Source organism: Varroa jacobsoni, unplaced genomic scaffold, assembly GCF_002532875.2.
Source record: "Varroa jacobsoni isolate VJ856 unplaced genomic scaffold, vjacob_1.0 contig01246, whole genome shotgun sequence".
NCBI lineage: Eukaryota > Metazoa > Arthropoda > Arachnida > Mesostigmata > Varroidae > Varroa > Varroa jacobsoni.
This window is the reverse complement of record NW_019214602.1, coordinates 29,007-43,509: the sequence shown is the minus strand read 5'-3', so window position 1 is coordinate 43,509 and position 14,503 is coordinate 29,007.

Below are 14,503 nucleotides of genomic sequence, written 5' to 3'. Positions count from 1 at the left end.
CCAGATTCTATCAGCTTAGCGCTCTATTGGCTCGTAGCGTACAGTGTGTGCCGATGGCGCCTAGGGAAATACATGAACCGAAGTGTCTTGCCTCAAATATGCCCAGAATACTTCTCTGCAAAAGAAGAATGATGTACTGCTAGTAATACTACTGGACAGCGGACGTAGTAGCAAAGGGAACGTCCATAACAATAATTCGTAGTGACGATTCATTATATCGCAAAGCTCAATTGCGTCATTGAATAAGGTAAGCTTACAGCAGCTAACAGCTAATGATAGAACATCTTCATTTTGTAGGCACGGCTGTGGAAGCTACAGGCAAGGTATAATAATAATAATGAGAGCTGATAATTCTCAGCGGAGAATGATTAAATAAGTTAATAGAGTTCATTTTGCAGTGCTAAAGACGCACGCTAGAGCCTCGACAACCATGTGAGTAATTCAAGGAAGACATATCGCCCGTGGAACTCTGATTTCGATTTCAAATATATCAGGTTCGATTGGAAGATTTTTTTTTTTCTTAGTCATCTATAGCTGATCGGCTCAGCGGTTGCTCCCAATCCTGACATAGCCTAAATAGCTTTCAAAGCGTACACTCATGGTTACCCCAATTGAAATGTGCCACCACGACGGCTCCATGAAACACCACGGCGACTAGCCGCAACGTAGATTCTTGATTTTGAAAAACCGAAAACGACAATGATTTTTGAAAGGGTATTAAATAATAGCGGAACACAAAGCCCGTGTTTACCCAATGACTAGTTTAAAGTTGTTTTTTTTTTTTTTTTTTTAAATAAAGAATCGACTTTTTTTTTCTAATTTTAGGAATCGCAGCTGAACGCATGCCGTTTACGACGCATGGCCATTTAGAACGCGCCCTGATTTAGCCCGAACGTATTGAACAAAGTAACTGCTGTAAATAGCTTTATTTATCGAACCTCTCTCTCTCTGAGTGCGAAAGGGTCATATGATGAGTAATCTGTTGATGTCTCGTAGAATTAGCAAACCATTGAGGTGACTACAAGGTTGGTGCGAAGGACTTTTAAGTTGTTCGAAACGCAGGTTTCATGTCTATCTCGATTGATAATGACAGATAGACTAACCAATACAAGCCTAGTTGCAAACTTGCGATTGACAACCGTGGATTAGTAGAAACCAGAAATGGTTTACAGAGACAAAACAAATCGAAGTAAGTAGCTATCGAGTAACTGAGAAAGACTCCGGCGTCGTTCAATGGCGACAACGATGCTGGGACGGTTCTAGTTGATCAGAGGGGGGAGCAAGATCTGATTGTCCCAGTGGTGATAGTCGAGATGCTTGATGAATATAGCAATGCCACTCGGAAGACTAGGTCATCGTGCACACATCACACAGACCTGTACAGACATCCCTACAAAGGCGCACGTATACATATATATGCAGTCCTACGCGGCGGTTGTACATAAGCGTTCTTATTGATGGCTAGGACAGGGTGCTTATTCTTGAGAGTCGAAAGGAGCGCGCTGATGGTCGGGTTATAGGGTGCAAAGAGAGGACGAGCTTTTCTCAAAGAAGCAATGCAGGCCGGGGCGGATCGACTTTGGCCCACGCGAGATAATCATCTAGCAAGACGCGTTTTGCAAGAACAACTCCACTAGACAAAAAGGGCTAAGAGCAAGAGTGTCATCTAGCGGAAGAACGCATCCAGGATCAGTAACATCATAGGGTTGATTGTGATATCTGGACGCTGCCTGAGCGATGGTGTCGCTTTATTGTCAATTCGGACCAGTAGAACCTCTCCTAGCACTGCTCCGTGCCGGCGGTGTCCTGGTATCAAACAATTCAAGCAGCAGTAGCAGACTTTGCCAAATTTCGACATATTCAACTTTGGACATCGCTGGCGTATTTGAAAGCGCACTCCCTGATGTCAATGCTGAACTTCTATTCGATCGCCATTGAACAGATTTGATTGGCACTCTTCTTTCAGATCATTTCGGCTAACTGCTGCCGCTGCTACGAGTGAAATTATATTGATTTTGGGTGGGAGGATTTTTCATTGGTACTATCACCAGCGTCACTGCAAGCGTTTCTTTTGCCGGTCATTTGACACAACCGGTGACTCGCTATGGCCACAGTCTGCCTGTAAGGATTCAATTCTTATATTTGGAATATATTTTAGTTGTACGAAAGGGTGTTTGCAATGGACAAAGGTAACCAAATATAACTTCAGGCGGAACGAGATCACACTTGCGTACCGCCACAGTTGAACAGGAAGGCTCATTCTGCCTACCCATATAGCATAACCGTCTTTAGGTAAATATCTGTTTAATAGTCGTGTGTGTTTACCTTTTATTAGGTTGCCTACAAAAGTCAGATTAAATGAGAGCTTGCTTTTTTAGTAAACAGATAATATATGATAAATAAACAAGATGTGGCTTAATTTCATCCTAATTCGATGTTCTGAGGCTTTGCTTAAAGTCAGACCATAGCTGAATTGAATGGCGTTAGTAAGGGCATGTTATGGCCATTGATATGTTAGGTTGTTCCGCTGCGTTACGATTAGCTAGTTAGACTGTGAGCGCCTGCGCGTTTCTGGTGCTAACGTGAGCGCTCCCGCTTCGTCCGCAGGTCAAGGAGGTCAGGTTGAGCGAGGGGTGCCTAGGTTAATTTTTCAAATTACTAGTACGATATAAATGACTAACTGAAGTAACTTTGCCTTTCGTGTAGAATAGTTCGTCGAACCGCGCGATAACGGGATCCATGTTGCACTTTTTTAATACAGAATATATAATACATTAACTAGATATAGGTTATTTAAGGTAAATCCAGTGATTGCACCCTGCTGCGAAACGGAAATCCTAGGTCTTGTACAGGCTTAGTTAGCCATTCGTTCAACTGCAATAAGGACCTTAATACAAAGCCAGCAATAGTCAGTTGCGCCTAATTCGAGTGTTAATCTTTATCTCATGTCCAACGGACCACATTATATGCACATTAGCTGTTCCTTGTTAGCACCCTATCAGACAAACACAACGCGATACAACGACAATGAACGAAATGTTAGGCCCCATCTTGTAACATTCTGGCGTTCTGTCTGCGCCTTCTCTCTTGAAAGCCATCTGCACTGCTACACCGTATCATCATCCAATACAACGGTGACACAAACGAACCAGTTCACCCATTGAAGAACCTCGATTGGCCACCACCCTACTCATAATAGGAGCGAGGAAATCAACTGTGCGAAAATGCGCTCGATATGCCGTCGGTGCATTGTCGATACCTCAACAAGCTGACACGCACTCTACGGTCATACATAAATATACACAGCCTATGTGCTGGTCGTGACCACGATGGTGACCATTATCGTATTCGCTCGTCTTGTTTCAGCTATTATTGTTAGCGCTGCCCCATCGCGACTACACTGATTGCTGTATACACATTTACTGTGAGTGGTCGTCTTCCTTTGAGAAGGCCGTACAGCGTCGCATCCAAGCGTGAGGCCTAACAGTGAGAATCCTGCACAATGTTGGCGATTCCGAAGGGGAGCCGATGGCATAGGCTGAATGGCACACCATTGACGGCTGGTTGGAAGGTAAAACTTTAGTGGATCGCGCACGGGAACATCTAGGAAGGCCATGGCGACATGGCGTTGTCGAAAGAAGACGACGAGTACTGAGCGGACCCAAAAAGGGTTATGCACAGGATCTGGTAGAATCGAATCTCCTGTAGTAACGTATCGCTCTTGCGCCGCTGTGCGAAGAGTTAGCATTGCAACCTTGAAGTAAGAAGGAGTAAGAACAGGGTCGGACGAGGATGAGGACGGACTGTCGGGGGCAAAGCGGGTTAATGGGCAAAGGGGATGTCTCTATGGCGTATGCAACATGGATGGAAGCACTCGGCCGGAATGGAGGCGAAAACGAAGGAGGTAGCAGTGAGGCGACGAATTAAGGAAAGGAATAGCAGCATTAGCAGGCACTGAGCGGTAGTAGCAGAAACGGTGAACTGTTCGTTCTTGAGGGAAGAGAAAAAGACAACGATTCTTCCGTCGCCAGCTTCTCGTAGAAGAACTGGCGCAGAAGGATTGCGCCACACACGGACGCTGGTCGACTCGAATGTATGGATGCTCGCGGTAAGGCGCTGCTGCGCCGTCTGCTGCTGTTCGATCGGGTACGAACAGCAGCAGACGACGCATCCGCAGAAGCAGGACGGGTAAAAACGGGGAGACTAACTTGAGAGGGGACGAGAAGGCGCTGTCTGAGGGGAAGGAGCGAGCATTGTGGACGAAATGGGTAGAATTGTGAGTGAGAATTGAAAGCTAAACCGGCCTCCTAGCGCACGTAAAAAGGTATAGTATGTGGCGACCGTGGTGGCAGCATAAGCCGTTCTGCAGGACGCGCAGCAGGAAGAACGCAATGTAATGCCCTGGCACGCAATGGGAGAGCGGAACCGAGATGGGCTGTCATATGGCTAGTTCGCGCAGGAAGAAAAAAGGCCACTTGGTGCCACAGCGTCCTAAGGCATGGACAGGCGATGAGACGCGATACCACTACCTCCACTGATGCCGCCTTTGCTTCTCTCTTACTCATTCCTTCCTTTTGCCTTTTTTTATAGGAAAAGCAGATGGGGGCAGAAACTTGAAAAAAGGTCTGTAAGAGGAGGAAATACAAAACAAGAAATCAACGAGGTTCGGGCACGAAGAGTGCAATGGTGAATGGAGCGGCCTTAGGGGGATCCAAGACGCACGGCGCGGTGGCAGCTAGCGACAGATATAAGACTAATGGCCGACGCGACTAAAAGGCGTCGGCTGGTCTTCAAGTGCTGTTACTGGCGGAGAGATGTCTGAGCCTGCTCTGAAACGGCTTCACTGTGCGGTGCATCTTCCTGAGCATGAGGAAAAACTAGGGAAACAGAGAGAGAAAAAAAGAGAGGGCAGTAGCAAAAGCAGGAAAGCAGAGGAAACCTAACGAAAAGGCAGAACAGGGCGTGCACCCGCAGCCATCCTTCCGGCTCCTCAGACAGGAGCGGGAATGCGAACATAGACGGATGCGGCGACAGCGCAAACGACGACTGCCGTTGAAAGGAGAGCCGAACCGATGGGGTCGTATGGTGGGCTCGTCCTGGAAGTTACAGCAGCAACATTCGGTTGCTATAGCCCTTGTCCTGCAGTCGGCTTTTTGACATTCGAGGGACTATTTGGTCAGGAGAAAACATAGGCTTGATAGAAGGATTGATGAGGTAAGAGATAGGCTGCTGGTTCCTGTTTGTTTGTACGTGCAACTGCTAATACTTCTACCACTGCCGACCGGCAGCGGACGTTAACGGATCTGCAGATTGCAGCAAGTTGAGCGCAACAGACCTGCGCAAAGGACTTCCGCAAGTTGTCCGCAAAAGCTGGCCCGTGGTAATGGCAATTCCATTCTTAAGAACAATAGCAACTACAATTAATAAACTCAAATTGTGTGAATGGCAGTTTGAAACATAAGCCAATATGGATGGTGGAACCCACAACAGGAATCTGATGATCTTTAGTGAACTGTCCACCTGAAAGATGTTTGTTTTACGGTACAATTAGAACGTACAAAATGTCCTTGTTTGATAACTAGAGTCACCATTTTGTATTTGTTGGCGCACGTGCTAGACGCTTTAGGGTACGCTATGCTCATTGCGGTACTGTGATGGCATCAGATAGTTCAGCATCAGCATATATATATATAGAATGACTGACTGAAGTACAAGGGGTAAATTTTATAGCGGAATAAATGAGGGAACTAGGAAAAGTGCATGCATACCTATGCTAAAATCTAGAAGTTTTAACTGGATTAATAATCTAATTAGTCTGTGTGTCCCCGTGCGTGTGCGAACCATCGTCTGAGCCATTGGGAAGTGAAGGAGAGGCTGATGCCAATTACCCTACCGACGATGAGGTGCTTCTAGCCACAAGGAGTAATACAACCGCTATCATGGAGCTGACATCATTGTGTGATTTTTCGAGGCTTTCGTGAGTCGCTAGGTTCCGAGCTTTGGGGATGGGCTCTTTGCACGACTTGACAAGTTTTTGCCTCCTTTTCGTTGAGAATTACGGCACGATGAATAGCGGCGCGAAGCGTCGTCGGCGCAAACTCTACAATGGTGTCGCGCCTGCTGCAGTTAGCTTCTGCCTGCAGTGGCCTGAGATCTTTGGCTGCCTATACGCTACTTAAAAAGGAACTCCCAGTTGTCCAGGCTCGTGGTCGTCCAAGTAGCCCTAGCGTGGCAGTGGTTTCTTCTATATCGTCTGTCTCGCGCAGACGTTCTCTCGCTCTGGTTTGATAGTTAGACCTACTGTACAGGCTAGTAAAAGCAGAAAAAACAACGCATAGAAACAGCTTGCCGCGCATGGCTCAGGTGAGCTAGTGAGTAGTTGGTTCATCTCTAGACGACTAGCGGCACTCGGTGGCCGACAGTCGCTGCTACCGTCTCTTTCTTCCTAAAATAATTTAGAGCGAAGCTAACGCTGGACAGGGTATCGCGCCATAGGCCATCGTTTGCACCAATTGGGGGTTTGAGCCTGACTTGAGCTGGTCCTCGAAAAGAAAACGGTATGAGCATGATAACCTGAGGGAAGGAGAGCGTCATTTCGCCCGCTCTTCCTCTCTGTCCGTCTCCGCCGCTACCACCGGCTCGGCCTTCGTGCGTTCCTGAGTCTGCCAGCACTACCACGAATTCGGTTCTTTCGAAAGTCTTAAAGGATTAAGGCGTGCTCACCACCTGCTTAAGTACTACTACGCTGATGGCGACGACAAGCGCAAGCAGCGGCCGCGGTGACGGGGACAGTGTCCGAGGATTTGTGAAATAGCTGAGAAAAATGACTCGACAGCAAGCAAGAGAACTGGGCTTGCCAATCAGTGCCGCTGTACGGCCGGCGGCCACGCCTGCTGCCAGCTAAAAAATACGCTGTTGCCCTGCCCTCTCAGACTACTAGGACCAGCTCTACTAGCGACATAGCTAAACATGCCCGTACCTAAAGGCGTCGGCAGTGCTATTCTGCGATCAAACGACGACTAGACGGCTGTGGCACGCCGAGCCAAACAATTTCCACTTCGTCTGCTACTCGTTTACATGACAAAAAGTGCTAGCAACATTTGTATGCTAGCATGCTGTTGTATGGTACATATTTGGTATATATACAATTTTGGTATAAATATTTGGTATATGTAGTACATACAGTTCTAGTAGAAAGGCGCATCGAGCTCATTGTCTTAAACTGGCTCAACTACGGAGCTTTTGCCGCCCACCTTGCTAATACTTGTTTTAGATAGGTACTTTTATCAACTATTTCTTACTATTAAGGAGTATTAACATATGATGGGGACAGTTTTTAACGAGCTTGATGCGTTCAGATTGTTTCCATTAGCAGGAGACTAAAATTTTGTATCGTATAGCGACTCAACATTGGACGCCTTCTAGGTATTGCCTAGGTGCGTTTTTCATCAAAAAACGGCAGGTGAAAAGTAGAAAGAATCCTGTCGATATGATTAGCAAATTATAGGTGTTTTGTTAACTGCGACGATTAGCAGAGTTCTCCAATCAGCTACGGCAGTGGCGTGGCTTGTGTCGTTTCTGCGGTCACAACTGATGGTCTTTGCTTGCCTCTATTTCTTTTTTAGCGGTGTTCTACCCTACGGATCGTAACAAGCAGAATCAGAAGCCGACCAACAACCAAAAATCTCGACTTTAGGACCCCATTCTGAGCATGGGCTGTTTCATCAGGAGAAAGTGGGTATGAATCCATGTTTATCGTCCAATAAACGTTTCACTGTTCCGGTTGGTGTGCTTGCAAAAACATTCTCGTTGATACGTTTTTCGGTGAGTGTAATTTTGTAGCTCATTAACATTGCGTTCAATTGATTATTTGGAAATATTAGTCTTGTACCTCCTAAATATAATATTTTTCTAGTCATAGTTGAAGATGAATGGAGAGCATTTTTTAATTCTGAAGTTAACGTTGTAATACTATGTAAGTGGAGCAAGTCATTGTGCTGACGGCATCGTATGGTGTGTTTAGTCGCAAAGCGCGATTTTTGAACGTTCCTATCGCTACAAAACGTACTTTGAGTAGGGTTCCTTGAATCTATCGTATATCATACGTTTCACAGCAAACAATATGCGACTATTTTAACTATGCAAGTATGCCATTGTACATTATGAAAGGATACCGATGAGCTCAATTAGGCTGGATTACATCTGCCTCTTCGGAAGGGTCAGGTCGAGCTTCTTGTTCTATACTCACCAAAGTCCGGACAGATCAAACTGTGGAGTACACGGAAAGCGTCGAGAGTGACTTACGACGGAATATTGGTGTTTTTTTTCTACTTGACCTTTTCCTGCATCCTGTATCAAGGCATCAACGATTGATAGTTTATATCATAATTTAGAACATGTATGAGTTGGAGAATCGATGAAATTTACCTATCTACCAAGTGTCATATTTAATCTGCCATAGGCAAATAATCATTGTTTAATTATAACAACAGTGTTACGTGTGCAGCTTTATGATTTCGGTAACTGATTTTGGTGTCCTGACACAGGATAGGCAAGCGTATTTTCTGACGAAGAACGACCGTCTCTTCGGTATTGTTCTCGGAAGCACTTGAGTCTGAACATCTGAGCGAAACGCAAGGCCGTTTAGATGACTTGGCCGAAGTGAGGAAGATATGGAGGACTAGGGTCACGACAGCTTGGTCAATTTTGAAAAGTATTTAAATGCTGTTTCTCGTTCGGTACAATTAGAAAAACTAATTCTTCCACCGTCTGTCTTGCAGGCTAAACGGCAATAGCAGTAGTTGATATATTTACAGATTGTTCATGAATAAAATATTAACCACTCGACATTATACAACACCTGTACACGTACAGGTCAAAACAACCCTATGTATAAAGATAATTATTAATAATTACATCATAAATTTGCATATTCTAACGTTTTATAGGCTGCCGCAAATTTTTCCATATGAAGAAAGACACTATAGAACAATAATAGAGAGTAGAAGCTGGGCGAGGAGCAAAGATACCGTGATTACATTCTCTTGATCGATTGAATATTGGGCTTTCTTTCATTCTATTTAGTCGATGAACGGCCATCTCCTTGCCGATAGTAACTTCGAGGTGTCTGCTCTATGGTTCCTGATCTTTTTATCCAATCGAATGAGGACAGCCAGCGAGGTTGATTGAGGTGGTGGTGCTAGTGTGAACGAGGTGATTACGACTGTTAGCCACTGCATTCACCAAGGGAAGCAGGTCGGATCTCGTAATAGTGGCCGACGATGTGAGCTCCTTCCCCGAACGCACATCAACTTACCGGCTATGTGTGCTCATTTTTCTGGGTGGTTAGGAAAATAAAATGTGACCACGTCTTGCCGCGCTGGCTGGTAGAGCGGCTGCTGCTGAATAGACACACAATAGTTTCTCCTTCAGCGTCGCGCCCCAATAGGTCTGACCACTTCTTCAAGCCATTCATGGTTAAATACACAGGCTTTTACTTCAGTTCTAACACCCGCTGAAATCGTTACAGCCTGCCTTCTCCTTCCGGGACCTTCTCGAGAAAAGAGAAAATAAGGTCAATTCTAGCATATTCACCTAGCGAAAGCTATAACCAGCTGATTGTTAATTAACGAAAGTAACTATTCGACAATTTACGCAGCAGCTTTAAGGATTCGCGGAGTTAATCAAATCATTTTAGAGGTAAGGAGAGTAGATTAAGTGGCCGTATACACGTACATACAATTTATATATAACATGAAGTCTGTTTATGATATTATATACTACATTTAGCGAAGCGCTACAACAATTTCCTGCGAATACTAAGCACTGCTTGAAACTATCTGGAAATGGGGACGTAAAAAGCTACATGGACGACTGGCAAATGCTAAAAATAAGATAATGGAGAAATACTAAAATAAAAAGACTCCTTGGGTCTAAATTATAAATACAGTCCAAAACTCTGGATGAGAGATTAGGACTTCTTAACTCTATCCCCACAGGTGGTTTTTGGTGTCATTCATAGGTACTTCATGCACTATACAAAACTACATAAATTAAAACGTAAATGTCATCATCATAAGATGTGGTGAAATACGCTTCAGGTATAGCGGCGTACTGGTTAGGCCTAAAGTTTAAATGTATCTTTATTTATTTGCTTTTTTTTGATAACAGAACCAAAGGTTTTTGCTCATTTTTTAATAAAAAATTGCGCCTATATTTCGTCAACTCTGATACCTGCAAATGAATAATTGTGTTTCTTTACATCTAGAAACAAAAACAGCATTTTCGAGCCCCTAAATTTGTCGTCCTGTGAAAACCGATTTCATAGATCTCTTCGACGACCGCGTGCCATAAAATAGTCTCTTTGATAGAAATAAACAAAGATTACCTCAAATCCACCGTGTTTGATCACTGATTTAGCGAATTAGCGTAGCTTATTGTTTCTGCCAGTTCTCTTCTAAGTGAGGTATTGTGGCCATGTACACCATAATGGGGCTATGTTGTACTTTATGCACATGAAGTACACTACGTATGCATAAACTCTTCTACGTTTGGTGCTCAGAGTCTCAAGCTGAGCTGACGCGACGCTGCTCTCTGCAATAGCCGCTCAAGATAGCACGAACCTGAGGAAAGGTTGAACACTTTTAGGTTTTACTGTTCAAGGATAGGCGAAACTAATTATTTAAAGGGTTAACCGGAGTAAGGGGAAGAAAGAAGAGCACAGTAGGGTAAATTCAGAAGGCTAAGAAAGCGTGTTGTCGCTCCTTCGCAGCTCCCTTTCGTAGTTGGTTCGGCCTCAGCCGCACTCTCAATTCGGCCTCTAAAGAAGAGCCAAGTAAAGCCCAGGAAGAGTCAACGGAGGAATAATCCAGTGTGCAGCATAAGGGGGTCGAATGCTGTGGACGAAAGGAACGTGGCGGGTGGGGGCAGTTATATGGGGTAGTGAAAACGCTGTGAAGCGGCAAATAGATTCTTTTCGTCGTCTCATCCTTTTCTTTTTCTCCCCAACAGTCAGAGACCATCTTCCTACTATAGCAGACAGGAAAAGGAGGACGAAGTCGCTGGCAGGAGAACTGCCTTACCCCGCTCGGCTTTGCCCAGCTGTTCAACCTGCTTCGCCACCTGCGGGGATACGCAGAAAAAGTGGGTAAGTTCTCACTTTGTACAGAGGGACAGACGGACAAACTGACGAACGGGCCGACCGAGCGACGAACGACAAACATGAGCTGTGCGGCTCTGCGCAAGGCGGCAGCTGCCACTGCCACCAAGGTAAAGCAGCTTGCTGTGCTGGACCGAAGCGCCTTCGGCCCTAAAAGCGCAAAAGAGGGTTACTGAAGGTAGAGAGCAGGCAGTAGATAGGTAAGGACCACATCGAAAGGAGCCTCAGGTCTGAACCATGAAGCTTGGCCAGCCGGGATGGTAGCCTGGAGGCCCAAGAAGAATCCTGGAGCTTCAAAGTAATAGCAAAGATAAGCAAGTAAGGCAGCCAACCTCTCTAACGTCATTGATTTTCGCGGAATTTTCTAATGAGACACGCTTACTCCCGCTTCTTGCGTACTTTCCTGCTGCTGTTCAATACTGCCACTATGACCCGCAGACCGTCCATTTGAACGATCGCTACGCGCGCTTCTCTGCAGTTCAGAACACATTTGTGCCAGCCCCTTCCATAGAGTGTCTTCGCGTCCGGCCCCAATTGTGCGCGCATACCCAAAGACGTTTACGCGGAACAGGATCTAGATACGAGTGGCGTGGCTTTCGGAGCGAGATAAGGAGCGTGGAAACGGTTCAAGAGAGAGAGAGAGAGAGAGAGAGAGAGAGGAGAGGAGAGGGGGAGAGTGAGCATCGATCTTGTGACCTGTCACTGAGTGATTTCCACCACAAGTAACATAATTCTACTAATCTGTATTGTTAAGAATCGTGCGCAGTGTGAAAGTGTGCGCAGACATATTTAAGAAGGACAAAGGACTCGACAAAAATTGTCTTGGTCGCGCAAATTTATTCTTCTACGGTGTTTCTTTAATGCTTCTCAAAACAAAGTGCTCTAGTGGACCTGCGTATGACAATATTACGTGATCCATAAACACAATAGTTGGCGAATAACATAGGATATTGGCCTATTCCTTTTTAGTAGGCAGTCAGGTTTGGCTTTTTTCTCAGCTTTTTTCTGTTTACGAAACAACTTGTGTTACCGCTGCGTTATTGAAAAGTTTCGCCACCTGCTTACCAAATATGGTTTCAGCTGCAATCGAACAGTTGCATTCGGCCAGTAGTGTGGATGCATTGCAGTTCAATCTACATGCCGAATCGGAGCCTATCGAATGTATTTAGGCTGGCCGTACGGCCTATTGCAATACACTCTTATTAACCGTTGCCAACTTGGATAGTGCTGATTATATAGGCATAGTTAGGAATGGTCATGCGAAACAGGGGACTGACAAGCGACTTTGTCGCGCCTGCCGCTGTCCTGAACTTTTATCTACACAATAGGATTATGCTACGTAGATACATTGTAGCCCATAATTAAGAGAAGCTTGTCCATGACTTTGACCATCGTCGTCATGGACAATGGACGGGTTGTTCTAGACGAATGCTAGCAAAAGTGGCGATCAATCACTGATAAAAGGTAGCATAGTACTAATGGATGGAGCAGCGTGTTCCCGAGCGCGACCGGCAACAGCGACGATATGAAATTCACTACGCTGATATACATACATATAGTAGCATATGGCCAATTTGGGCCGCGAACCAAGGGCCAGGAACCGCGCATGAAGCTGTAGACGTGCACATGGCCGTTTAAGCGACACTCAGTTCCTAGCTACGAACAGCTGGTCAGGCTTTTTACGCAGCGGTAAGCTAGAATTCTGTGCATGTTATACTCATATAATACGTCGTTCTATTAATAACTATTTAGTATGTTGTTTATATTGGCTAAATGGTCTTTGGAAATAAAAACAGGCAATATTAAATGGATAGTATATTTGCAGGTTCAACCAGACCAAGGAAAAAGAAAAGGATCTACAATACAAATATGGACTTCGTTGAGAGCTATTGATGTGCAAATCTATGCTTTTGCATACAAATGCCTATAAATCCACGTCTACCATCCCATATTTTACGCAAAAACTTTGTACACAAACTAATTATCTCTAATTGGGCTTTCGAGCCTTGAGATCCTCTTTTGTGGTTCGATATGAAACTAACTTTCCCTATTCACACGGATGGTCTAGTATCTATATACATATATATATATATATATATATATACGAATACAAAGCTCAGCGAAACGAAAATATACGCAGGGAAACCATATCAGTTACTATGGAATATTAACGAGGCGCCTCCAATTATAATGACGCTGTTTCGGCTTTGAATATACCCTAAGAATCGTTGTTTACACATATTATGAATATAAAAAATATACATTAACGTTAGCCTATTTACCTATTATCTATATTTCGATAAAATTAAGTTTCAGTTAAATCACTAATTTGAAGCTGATCACTGTATCTTCCGAATACTTTCCCATGTCATATCACTTATTATGTCTTGTATGAGATCTGTCGTAATATTTTTAGGATGATTGTTTTCGCCCTGGGTTTGCCATCGTACGTTGATGAAATGCGAGCTTGATTGATAATCGTAAGGGGGAATTGGATTCTCCGCAAGCACGTGCGTTTCGCGTCGTCAATTCGCGCAACAGAACGCCTTCACATCCTGTCGCCCATGACGCTAGCACACCGAGCAGCGTTAAGGGCAGAAACCGATATTTGGACACCTTAGAGGGTAAAGAAAACCCGCGCAAAAGGCTCGGATCATCACCCACCACCATATGAATCAGCTCTTCAGTCAAAATTACCCTGCCAGCTAACATTTTAACTGTAAAAAACTTACTTATTTTGTTTCGATGACTGATATCGGCAAACACATAAAACAATCCTTTTTTTTTCGCCTTGTTTGCAAGGACATCAAGCATTCGATTCCAGCATAGAAAGCCATTCGACGCAGGCTCACGAGTTGGCGGCATGCTGGGTAAAAATAGTTGGGGTCGTGGCACCCTCTGCATGGACGCCAACAAGTATGATTATATCAGGCAACAGCTTTGGACATCGTTTGCGACGACGATCGGGCTAGAGCGAATGGGAGAGAAGGATCGAGAGAGAACAATCCTGCTACTGTGAGCAATCGCTATTCCCTTACTGTTCTTTCCTATAAGATGTTGCGTCTTCTTTTTCCTCTTCTTTTTCTTATCAAACCAACCTTCTCTTTGGCTCAACTCTGACCCAACTGCCTCCTTCAACAGCCATGTCATAAACAGAGGCCACTGCGTTTTGGTTTTCTCGCAGAAGACAGCTTCTTTGCGGCTGAATACCGCACCAATCTTCATGATATGGCCTCCATCTATCGAGGGTGAAGATATACGGTACTTGGCAATGTCTAACGTGTTTAGCTTTAGCTCGAAAATGTGCTTTAGCGGTGCCCTCGACTTTGACTCGTCGCAACACGC